Source organism: Wolffia australiana, chromosome 13 (assembly GCF_029677425.1).
Source record: "Wolffia australiana isolate 7733 chromosome 13, ASM2967742v1".
Taxonomy (NCBI): domain Eukaryota; kingdom Viridiplantae; phylum Streptophyta; class Magnoliopsida; order Alismatales; family Araceae; genus Wolffia; species Wolffia australiana.
Window position 1 is genome coordinate 2730323 of NC_135847.1, and position 11574 is coordinate 2741896.

The following is an 11574-nucleotide window of genomic DNA, read 5'->3' on the forward strand; positions in this document are numbered from 1 at the left end:
GGCGGGGACGGAAAGCTGAGGAAGGCGACGATACGCTACCCTAATCTTTTCCAGAGATTTGGCGATTATTCCCACATAAGTTCTTTGTATTGCAAATTAACCTTCAAAAGTCTTAAATTGTGTAAAGACCGCAAGCCGACAAGTGCGCCACGTCGGGTGATAAAGTTGACTTGACTGTTAACTAACGGACTGTCTGATGTGGACGTCAACTGTAGCTTACGTCATCAGAGGTAGGGTCAACGCTTATGGGGCAAATTGGGTCATTCTCTCTCTATGCTGACGTGGCAATTATGTTGGATTCTACTGACTGACGTGACGTTACCTCTGCCACGTGTGCAGTATTATCTGCCAGGTAGGACAAGAATCTTGGTGACTAGGACAGATGGTATCTGAAGGAATTTGAGAGGGATGAACAAGTAATATATTTATGTGCGTAGATGAATGTTGGATTGAATTAGATTACCCAAAAGTGCATTATGTTACTGATTTATGTTGTTATAGATGTTTTAGATATGTTATTGTGATTAAATATAGTAAGTTAGATTGCGGTAATGGGCATGTTTCTTGTTGGTTTATGCGTTGTTTTCTAATGTTTATTATAGTGGGTTTACGTGTTCAACTTGTTAGTGGTGAGTGAATTATGTTATATGTGATTGGATGGCTGACATATTTGTATGAAGTGGAAATCAATTTCTGCATGCTTTGTTTGTGCATGAAATAATGGATTTACTGCCAAGTACTTAGCTCCAATTACGTTGAGACGTTGTCATGATGTTAATCTAGAGTTATAAGAGTAGAGATTGGATTCGAAGAGCTTTCCGATCCACATTTGATAGAGTTTTATATTGGGGCTCTGTGCTTGATCTTGCAATTCTCAGTTATTTCTTAGAACACTGAGATGAATATAAAGCAGCCCCTTGTAGATCAACAGACAAGGTTAAATCTCTTCCAACTGGCATCATTGTTAGTAAAAAATCTCAAATCAGAATGCATGTAAATGAAGAGATTATGAAGAATGCTCCCTTTAAGATAACTCACTGGATAATTGAGAGATATCTAATCAAATATTATTAAGGCAAGCATGTTCTTGTAGACTTTGTTTATGGCATATGTAATATCCGGCTATACGAAGAGTCTCCAGCTATGCTTATATAAAGTATGTGGTCATGTCATCAAGTGTGTTAGTAGAGAATTATGAAGACTCAGGTGAAGTTCATAAGAGTGGTGAAATTTGAAGTGTTCATGTATGTTATCTTTAGAAGAAAAGCAACATATATTGTTTTTGGAAAAATGTGTTATTGACAATGAATCAGAAAGATATGTTTACTAAAATTTTAATATAAACTACGCATTTTTTTCAGCATGGATTGACCAATTTGGGTGAACAATGAGTTCTACGCCAAGAAAATGTAGGTTGAATTATATCTGGGCTTAGTTTCTTGTTAAAAATGTAAGTTGAATGAAAGAGTTGACACTCTGAATTCCCTTCGAGTCAGGACAAAGAAGAAGATTAACATCAACATAGATAAGTAAGATATAATCATAAGATTCCACAGTCAGATGAATTTGATCATCATTGAAATAAAAAAATGCCATCGAAATAAAGATACAAAATTACAGAGATGCTTGAAACGCATCATCATTGAAATAAATACAAATACCAAGAAATAATAAATTATCAGAGTCAAGAGAAAAGACGCGTAGCCACGTCAGCAGGGAACGACTGCGCCACGTCCGCAGTTTGCTTTGCGTGCCGCCGCGTCCCTCTTCCGATGCCGACGTGGCTCGTAGCACGTCATCCATTGATAACCGTTGGATCATGCTGCTTCTGTTGACGTGGCGGGATCTTCGTCGTTGATGAGGGACGGGCCGCCACGTACGTCGCCGCATTTTGCCACGCGGACAAGAATCTAAAAAGTCGGCGGCGGCGGCGGCGGCGGAAGACTCGGCTGACGTAGCGGAAAACGACAGCTGTATTTTTTAGGTCGTTGCCACGTGGCGCAGGCGGCAGCTTATCTCAACACGTCGCCGTGATTCCGCCAGGTAGGACGCTGACGTGTCCGAAGACGTGCACCTGTCATTTTAAGGAATATTCTTTTTCGATTATAAAATAACGAGGAAGAGGAATCTCTTTTACTTTTAAAAAAGTGCATTAATATTCTTTTTCCCACTTCTTTTCGAATATTTACACGTTATCACTTCTATATATTATTGTTCTTTCCATCATCTCTCCATCTCAACCCATCGTCTTATAAAAATATAAATTATTTTAAAGTTCCTGTGTCATATATATAAAGGATGATCAATTCTAGTACGTTTAAGATGTAATGTTTTGGAGGGTAATATCTAGTGGGAGAAAATTGTATTAAAATGTATAAACGAGTAGGCTTTTCAAAGATAACATGAATGGTTGGGAGGTAGTCCTTTTCTCCATAGTTCGTTACACTGTCTTGAAGCCACATTTCTGCTTCATTATTGAATCTTTTGGGATAGTGATGAATATGTCATATTCAAAAGATCCCTTTGTATACTCCATCAAAAGCTAGGCACCTGTCTCTGGATAGTCAAATATTTAAAAATAGGTTTACAATTACACAGTATAGTAATCGAAATAGTTTTCATGGTGCGTAGTGCTTGAGGCGCATTTGATTTGGGAAATGGATGTACATAATTTCACAATTATGTTAGTCTTAAATTGCATCCATTAGGGTGGTTAATGAAACGAATAGGGCGACTTATGTAGTCAAGAATACATATTTTTTGTCTTATTTTGATAACCTCCGGTTAATTTAAAAATATAATGTTGGTTCATACATTAGAATCTAATACACTCATAAAAAACAGTTTGCTCACTGTAAATGTCACTTTCAACCAAAATATTTTCACAAATACCACAACCTAAGATCCCAAAACATCCCTTCAAAACCTTGTGGGACTAAAAATGTGATTGAACATTTAACGCATTAACTGCATATCTTTATACAATGTACGATATTGTATCTATACTCATGGAATTTGTATAAATATCCGCACTGTTTGATGAATTAGATCATGTTGACTTTAAAAATATCAATTGATTTTTAACCCCTGAATTTAATAAGAGTTAAGAAATCATGTGAGTTAAGGTCATGCATATGTTAGTTATGTTTCTCAAGTGAAAAATTGTGCAAATGAAGATGATTTTGGTAATATATGATTCTGTTTGTAAGGCTGTAAATTCATAGAGGCCAGGGCAGTGCCCAAATAAATTGATCAACATATGATTTAGGAAGATTGGATGCATTAACTGTTCTCACATATGATGGTAGAGTGACCTTTGTAGTGGGTCCTAGATTGTTGGTATATATAATCCTAGAGTGCAGCCCTATAATTTTGGTGTATATAAACCAGTAGAAGTCAATGACCTAACCATGCTGAGGTTTTTCGTGGAGACACGCAACTTTTTCCTCCTCAATGAGTTCCATAAAATATCATTTAGGGGGGAGGAAACTACCCTTGTGACAAATATATATTAATGGTATGATCCATTTTTTTTGAAATGGATTGATGACTAAATATAGGTGCATCTTTTTTTGCAAGGGTATGAATGGAGTGAGATTCGAATTTCAATATCTATTAATTGGGTTAAATAGTTTTTTCATGTAAAAATAACAGCCACTCATTAGTTCAAAATGTGCATATCAATGTGAATAAATATATACGAATTTGTAAATGAAAAGACAATGATACTAAGATATGTCAAGAATTTATGATCTTCAAATTTTTAATAAGGTTTTGGTCGTCATTGAGAAGATAACCCATCAATGGTCAAGAAAAACCACTTTGAACAAGATTGACCGCTGTTGGAGGCATTTACTGTTGCAAAAATGTATCAAGAGGAGGAATAGAAGAAATTAAAGTTGGAAAGATGCAAAAAATGAATTTATTTGCCTTTCTTGGAGGAAATTCCATAACTTATCTGTGCACACATATCATGTCTCCCTGTACTATAGAATACATACTTATTAAGAATACAAAGTTATATATAATGGTACATAACCAAGACATGAATATACATAACATAAGTGATAACATGATAAATGTGTCTATAACTCTATGTATTTTATATGAAATAATTATTAAATTTATCATGCCATTATCTAGATTTTTTCGATACCACGCCTTTAAGTAGGTTACTATGATGAAATTCACATTTTTAACTAAATTGACTATATATGTTTGTTATCAAGCCTAGGATGGTGTTTTGAATTGTTAAGTATTTTAAGGATTTTCTAATATTATATTATGGAATAAAATATTATTTCGACTTAAATATGTTATTTCCTGTATCTTTTACATTATATTCTAGAAGGTATGAATTTCCTCAGTCTTAAAATATATTTATTTGTATTTTTGGGTTTATATTCAATGTAATATGAATTTATTAATGTATTTTTACTTTAATTTTTGTTGTGCCATGTGTCCCCATTTTATTTGTTGAACAATGACCAACCATTCAATCTCATTAATGATGGAAACAATCACATTAGTGATGCCACAATGAGTAATCATTACTAATACATTTTGATATTTTTAACTGCAAGTGTTCTACAACTTAAATTACGGCTGGATTTTTTTAATATAAATGAGATGCAAAGACTGATAAAGACCAAATTAGTTAATTGATATTTTATTTTTCCTTTTTGATTGGTCAACAAAAGTTGCGCCGTTGTGTGTCACAAGTTTACACCAGTATGTATACTCATGGGGCAAAGGTGTATAGGTGGCACCCATTTGTGTTCTAGTGGTTGGATCAGATGGCACGACGTATGACGTAGCATACGAAAATACGTTGACATATCAGACAAGAGATATTTGAGTCTTGTCATTTTATTCTTTTGTCATATATGCGAAGGGACACACAGAATAACGTGACTCGTTGATAGATAATGATGTAGAATAATCCTGACCAATTATTTGCATTTAATACATAGCTAAAGATAAAACCCTGAAAGGTGATGTGATTGCAGCAATGAGGACGAGGAGAGACAAATCTTTGGTTGAACCAATGGTGACAAATAGTCCAACTTTAGCAATTGATATCTGATGATTCATAGGGCCAATTAGGCTGAAATTTTGAGGGCAACCTTTCTTTATCTCCTCTATCCATCTCTATGGTTAGATCTATAAAATGAGCCCTAGAGATTTGTAAAAAATCTTTTAGTTTGCTTCCTCGTGAAGAGGTTGATTGAAAGAGAGTTAGGTTTTTGGGGGCTGCATCACGGTTTTCTTGGTGCCTTAAGTGCTTGGTGAAGGTCAACAGATAAGTGGGGAGTTTGATCTGCACCATAAATTTTTCTTGATCCTAGTAGAACGTAGGGATCAAATGTTAATATCTTGTCTTACACAGTCACTCTTAATCACATCCTTTAGTTAGAGCATCTCATCACTTTCATTACAATCTATCATCATCCATCATCACCATCGCACACCCTCATCATCATTATAGTCACACCCATTGACCTATCATCCATAAAAAGGCAGAAAACCCAAAATCACTAACTTCCTCACCTTCCTTCTTACTCATCTTTCACATCCAACATCTCTCCCTTGCATGTTCATCTATCTTACTCCCTTGTTCCATTCTTCCTAGTCATGCCATCCTACCCACCTCTCCTCTTATCAACTTTCAAATTCTCATTATATTGTTAGTACCACCCCTCTCATCTCATCGTCTTAATCACATCACTACATCCTACTCTATGCGCATACCTTCTCATCTAACCTGAATTACTATCTAGAGATAGTTAAATCCTAAGATCATTGATAAGCCAAAAATAGGATAAATTTTATGCAATTTTAAACCTTGTCGTTGTCAATTTTAGCTTATACAATAAAATTTATAAAAACTCTACTTAAGATGTGTAGTGATAAGTACGAGTGTCGTCCAAGGGAAGCTAGTAAGGAATCCAATTAATGTTCTTCTTGAATAATTTGAACCTAATTGGGGTTAATTTAATCTTCAACACAGATTAAATCACCCTAATTAGATGAGAAATTTGGAAAGCGGGGTAGAAGAGATGAGAGGAGTATGAAATAAGGGGCACTAAGTTGAATTAATCAATCCAATTGAAAGGATCAAAGAATTCAATTAGAGAGATTAGGAAGAAAATTTAGACGTGTTTTGGTTGGTTCTTTAGGTTTGACAATTCAGTAATAACTACTCTATTGAATAATGAAATGTTAACCCTTTTTATAAGTTTTTTTATAGTTTTCTTTTATATGCATTTAGAATAGCTAGGAAATTTCTCAATTTCTCCTCTAAATCCTAGTCAGGGCTTGTACATTCCGCTCAAGCCAAGCGATTTAGAAGTTCAGATAAGGATCAAGAAGAAAGATTAAGAAATTCAACTAACAACATCCAAAATACACCAAAAGTTCACATACAAAGAAGGAAAAAGTACCAAACAGGTTGATCCAAGATGGAGCTACTCTCTGTCTTGCAGCTGTGATAGATCACCATCAAGAATGACCCCCTCCTCTCGAATTTCGGCTTTTATACTTAGGTTAAATGGTAAAAATTACCATTTTACCCCTAATGAGTAATTATTTTTAATCTATCAATGTAGGCTTTATCTCAATGAAATAATACAGATAGAAAGAGGAGATCAAGATGAGCAAATTCATAAAAAATTCATCTCAATCAGACTTCTGGATCAAAAGTTATGAATAAATGAATTTAAACCAATATTAACCATTGGATTTAAATCATTTATTTATAAGTTTTTCTTTAAACCGCTTGCTGAGGTGTCGTCCTCTCACTGGCGGCGACCTTTCAACTTCTTCAGGCGGGTGCGTTCTCGCTGTGCCACGTACCCCCTAGTGAAAATAAAAAAAGAAAGAGAAAAGGTGAGAAAAATAAGCGCCGTAAATTTTGCCAAGCACCTAAGCTGTGTTTGTTCACTGCAATATCCACTCGCAGCTCACCACGTCACCGCCCGTGCATGAGCTTTGCATGCACCGCACGGGCGATAAACTTACCGCCCAGTGGCCGCTATCACTACCCGCCGTCAAATTCTCATCCAACGGCTGTGATGAGGCCACGTCGTCGCGAACGAAGGTCGCCCCGTCATTTTACACATAAATCCTTTTTAAAACGTAAAATTGCCGCCCTATGCCGCCCAAAAAAAATGTGTATATACCCCTTGCGCATTCTCTCTCCTCTGGTTTCTCCTAAAAACATTAAAATAAATATTAAATAATTGTAATAAAATCCCAGAATAATTTAAATGATATCTTTACGCCTGCAACCACGACCGAGAGCTGTTTTTGAGGGCATCATTGCAACAAAAATTTACAAAAAGCCCTTCAAAGATAAAAAATAAACTTAATACTCATTTTGTTCTTATAAATATATCTTTTTTTTCTTAGAAAAAATGCATTTCTTCCTCAAATAAATCTCAGAAAAATCCAATAACATCCTAAAAAATCCTAGAAAATTCACTGATTTATCCCTGTACTAATGAATCTCTAAATTAAATATCAAACTTGCCATTTTCATTCCAAAATAATTATTTCAAGCTCAAATAAATCCCTTAAAATTCATAGAATTAACAGAAAATTAGGGAAAAATCAGAAATCACTTGAAAACAGTATTTTTATGTAAATACATGATAACGACCCCATTTTAAGCTCTTTAAATGCATAAAATTGTATTAGTAGCATGAAATAAAGACCAAATTTAGGGTGTTATCAATCATCTCCTTGTGAAGACAGTCAAATTAGATAAATTTTGATTTTTGGCTTCAAGGCATAATTAGAGAGGTGTGGGAAACATTCTAGGTTCCTCCATACTTCCTTATAACTTCCCTTTTATGAGGACCAATAATTTCAAATGATGGAGTTCCAGAAATGCAAATTCAACTAATGAGAAAAGAGGAAAGAATGTCAAGGGGAGAAAATAGGAGACTAGAAGGCCATTCATGCCTTACGTATAAATATTATATTCCTCTCTTTCTCCACCTTGTTCTGGAAGTGCTCTAGAAGTGGCTATTCAGTAGGGCACGGCGCTATAGGATCTTGTTTGTTCAACCTGGTTGAAGTAAGTGTTTTGAAGTGTTCTTTCTTTCTTCATCCTTTTCATACATAGATAAATACCTGATCCAGGAAAAAATTAAGGATCCAAGTATAGTAACATGCATTTAGGGCTCAATACATGAGCATAAATACACTAGGAACCTAGATCTAAAGTTCATCGTGATTCCGATCCCGTTCCCCTTCATTTTACATCACTTCTATCTCTATCCACCCATTTTATTATTGAATATAAATTCTATAAACTCCAGATATATCCTAAAACATATAGTTTTGACTTGGGAGATTACACATTTCATTTCAAGGGTTTTTAAATTTTTGAAATTGAATTACTGCTTCCCCATGGACTTATTACTCACTCTACATCATTAATAGACTATTGAGTGGAAAGTTATCATAAAGTATTATTCTTAGTGCTAAATTAAAAAAAAAAGCATAAACCCTAGTTTTTGTTTTATTCTTTATCTCTTTCATAATTGATTAAGATTTATTATTTTCATCTTGATTTATTAAGAAAAATTAAGAAAAAATAAAGTATCCTTGAAAGTTGAAAATATAAAAAAATATTTGAATTCTTTATTTCAATTTATCCTGATTAAAATAAATATTACCTGAGAATTAATTGTCTTAAATTCATTCGGTTGATCATTGATACATCAAATACTAGTCTGTGCGATATAATGAAAAACATAATTAATCATAAAGAACTTTTTTCTCTGTCTCTGTCTCTATCACAACCGATCACTAGTGATAAAAAAAATCAGAAACTTCCATAAAAAATAAAATTTTAAAAATATAATATTTCTTTCACTCGTTCTATAAAAAGGGAATCAAGACACAATCACATACACTCTCTCTCTATGTACTGTCTCCCTTGTCATTTATCAACATTAGCATGTAACTGTAACTAAGCCTGACAAGACTCTCCCTCCATATCTAACTATAGATTAAACTAAATATATTTATATTTGATCAAGTATGTATGATATATATTACTTGTAATAATAATTGTGAAAATACTTTTTATTTCTTCTTTGATCATATAATATTTATATCGAGAGGAAAATTGGGCATTTTAATTCTGAATCAAGAAATAAATATTTTAGTTATGTATTGTTCTTTGATGCTTCTTTCCTACAAATACTTTAGACATAATACATTTTTAAGAGGATAAGATCTCAACAAAGAGTCTAAAAAAATACTTTTCAGGATGGCGCTAAACTCAAGAACTAAAAAAAATAATCCTTTGTTGCAGCCTTTTCATCTCTAAAAGATATTACTTCTACATCAACATGCTGAAAATAAAAATCAAGTTAGTTTTCTTAACATATGATGTCTGACCATATTTCCATTTTTCATGTTTAATTTCACTGGCTTCTACTTTAAATATTTTGGTATAACCCCAACATCAAGGTTGATTTCATGTGTTCAGAACTTCCTCTTGTCAACACATTGTTTAGTTTTCAGCATTTATGTTTAGTCATATTAGTCTTATTTTTTACTACCGTAAAATTTTTCATCTTGCTGTAATTAGATAGGATTCAATCGTTCATAAAAATAGTTTCTGAGGGTCAATATTTGCTATCTTTATCAGACTTTTGTTAGTCTCTCTATTTTTTGTTGATTGATCGATCTTCATGCTCATAATTAGATCATTTCTGTCCCTGTTTGGGTTGGATGGAGAAGTAATTTATGTTTGGGGTTATTATTGGCAGTTACACAAAGAGAGAACATTTCATACTGTTTTAGCAAATCATTTAGTTCTATGACCACCAATTACACAGTGATGTAGTGATCATATACATATATATTACAATCATAAATTCACTAATTTAACCAAACTATATGTATTGTCATCGCATGCCAGAATACTATGTGGTCTAATTTCTCCAGTGACCTTGATTTAATCGATCATTCTCATTGTGTTTAGGATGACCTTTCATTTTTTACCATTCCTCTTACATTGATTAGCTTATTTTTTTAGTTTTTATTTTTATATGTCCGTCCTCCTCTTACATTGAAATATCAAAATATCCAGATGTACACTTGTACTGCTGTACACATGCATAGCCTTTTGCATGCATGAGTATATATTATGTGAATCCTACGTAGCATCTTCAATAAATAAATAAAAAGATATATATTACTACCTTTTTACTGTTGGCTATTTGATGAAGATGGGTATTTGGTAATGTGTATGTGAAGACACTGAGGATATATATCAGGCCCAGTTTTGGAGGAAAGAGTTAATTGAATTGATCAACATAAATCCTTGGATTATTTTATACCTAATCATCACACGTCAATTAAAGTCCTAATTATGTAGGTTTTCCTTACACTTGAGATACCAAGGGATAGTTGTGTCTTGAACAAAATCGAGTCCCGTGTTGCAAATTAGATACAATCTTATATCAGATGTAAAGTCCATCAAGGTGACTGTGAGGCCACGGTTTGATCAACTTCCCTTCCATCTTGGTAAATTCATTTCCTACAATAGTGTATATATTAGAAAAGATATTGTTCAATGTATCAGTTCCAATTAGGATGACATGAGGATTTTGGACAATGCATCATTCTAGGAGTATCACACAAATGAGGGATTGCATATGCATGGTACCTTTGGAAATGTAATGTATCTTAGGCACTCAGCTGTTAGTGACTCAAATAAATAATTGGATTGAAGTGATCAATGTTTAAATGAACGTTGATCAATTGTTGTTAAGTTTGGTCAATGGAGATACATATAGAGTGTCATCGAACTAATGGAGTAATTACGTGGAGGGTCACATGCCTACGGTTCATTGGACGTCGTAAGATACTTAATATGAAGGTCTTTCATGAGAAGTTTTATGAAATATAAATAGATCATATGTCCTAAGTGAGATACACCCATGCAAGTTTCTCTGTGGGCTCCCTCTTCTTATCCCTTCTCCATGGCTACCCTTCTATCTTGGTGTGATTTGGAATGGTGAGAAGATCATCTCCAATATTTGATGACACTGATCAAGAAGATCCAACTTGCTAAGGACCATGTAGATGTAAAGAGGCGAGTCCTTTGTATTTTTGTTTTTTCAGTTTAAAGGTCTGATTTGATTCATATTTATTCTGATTCACGAATCTCATTTGGAACGTCAATTGTGGCCAAAACCCAATAGAATGAACTTGGATTATAATTCATATTTCTTGGCATTATCCTAACAAACACCAGCCGATCATGAAACAAATACATTCTAGACATAGTGTTTGAAGATAATGATGAAAATCAGCATCATCATTTAAAACATTATCGTCATCATCATCATTAGTGTCTTTAGCTCAAGTGGCATAGACAAACTTGTCATCATCATGGTTATGTTCATTCACATACAAATGTCGATGACAATGTCGATTTCATCATCGTCTCTCGTCATTCAAGTGTGGTTGAGGAGAGACATACCAACTTTGTCTTGTCATCGTCACTTGGAGGAATGAATGATGATGACATTGATGACTCTTCATCAT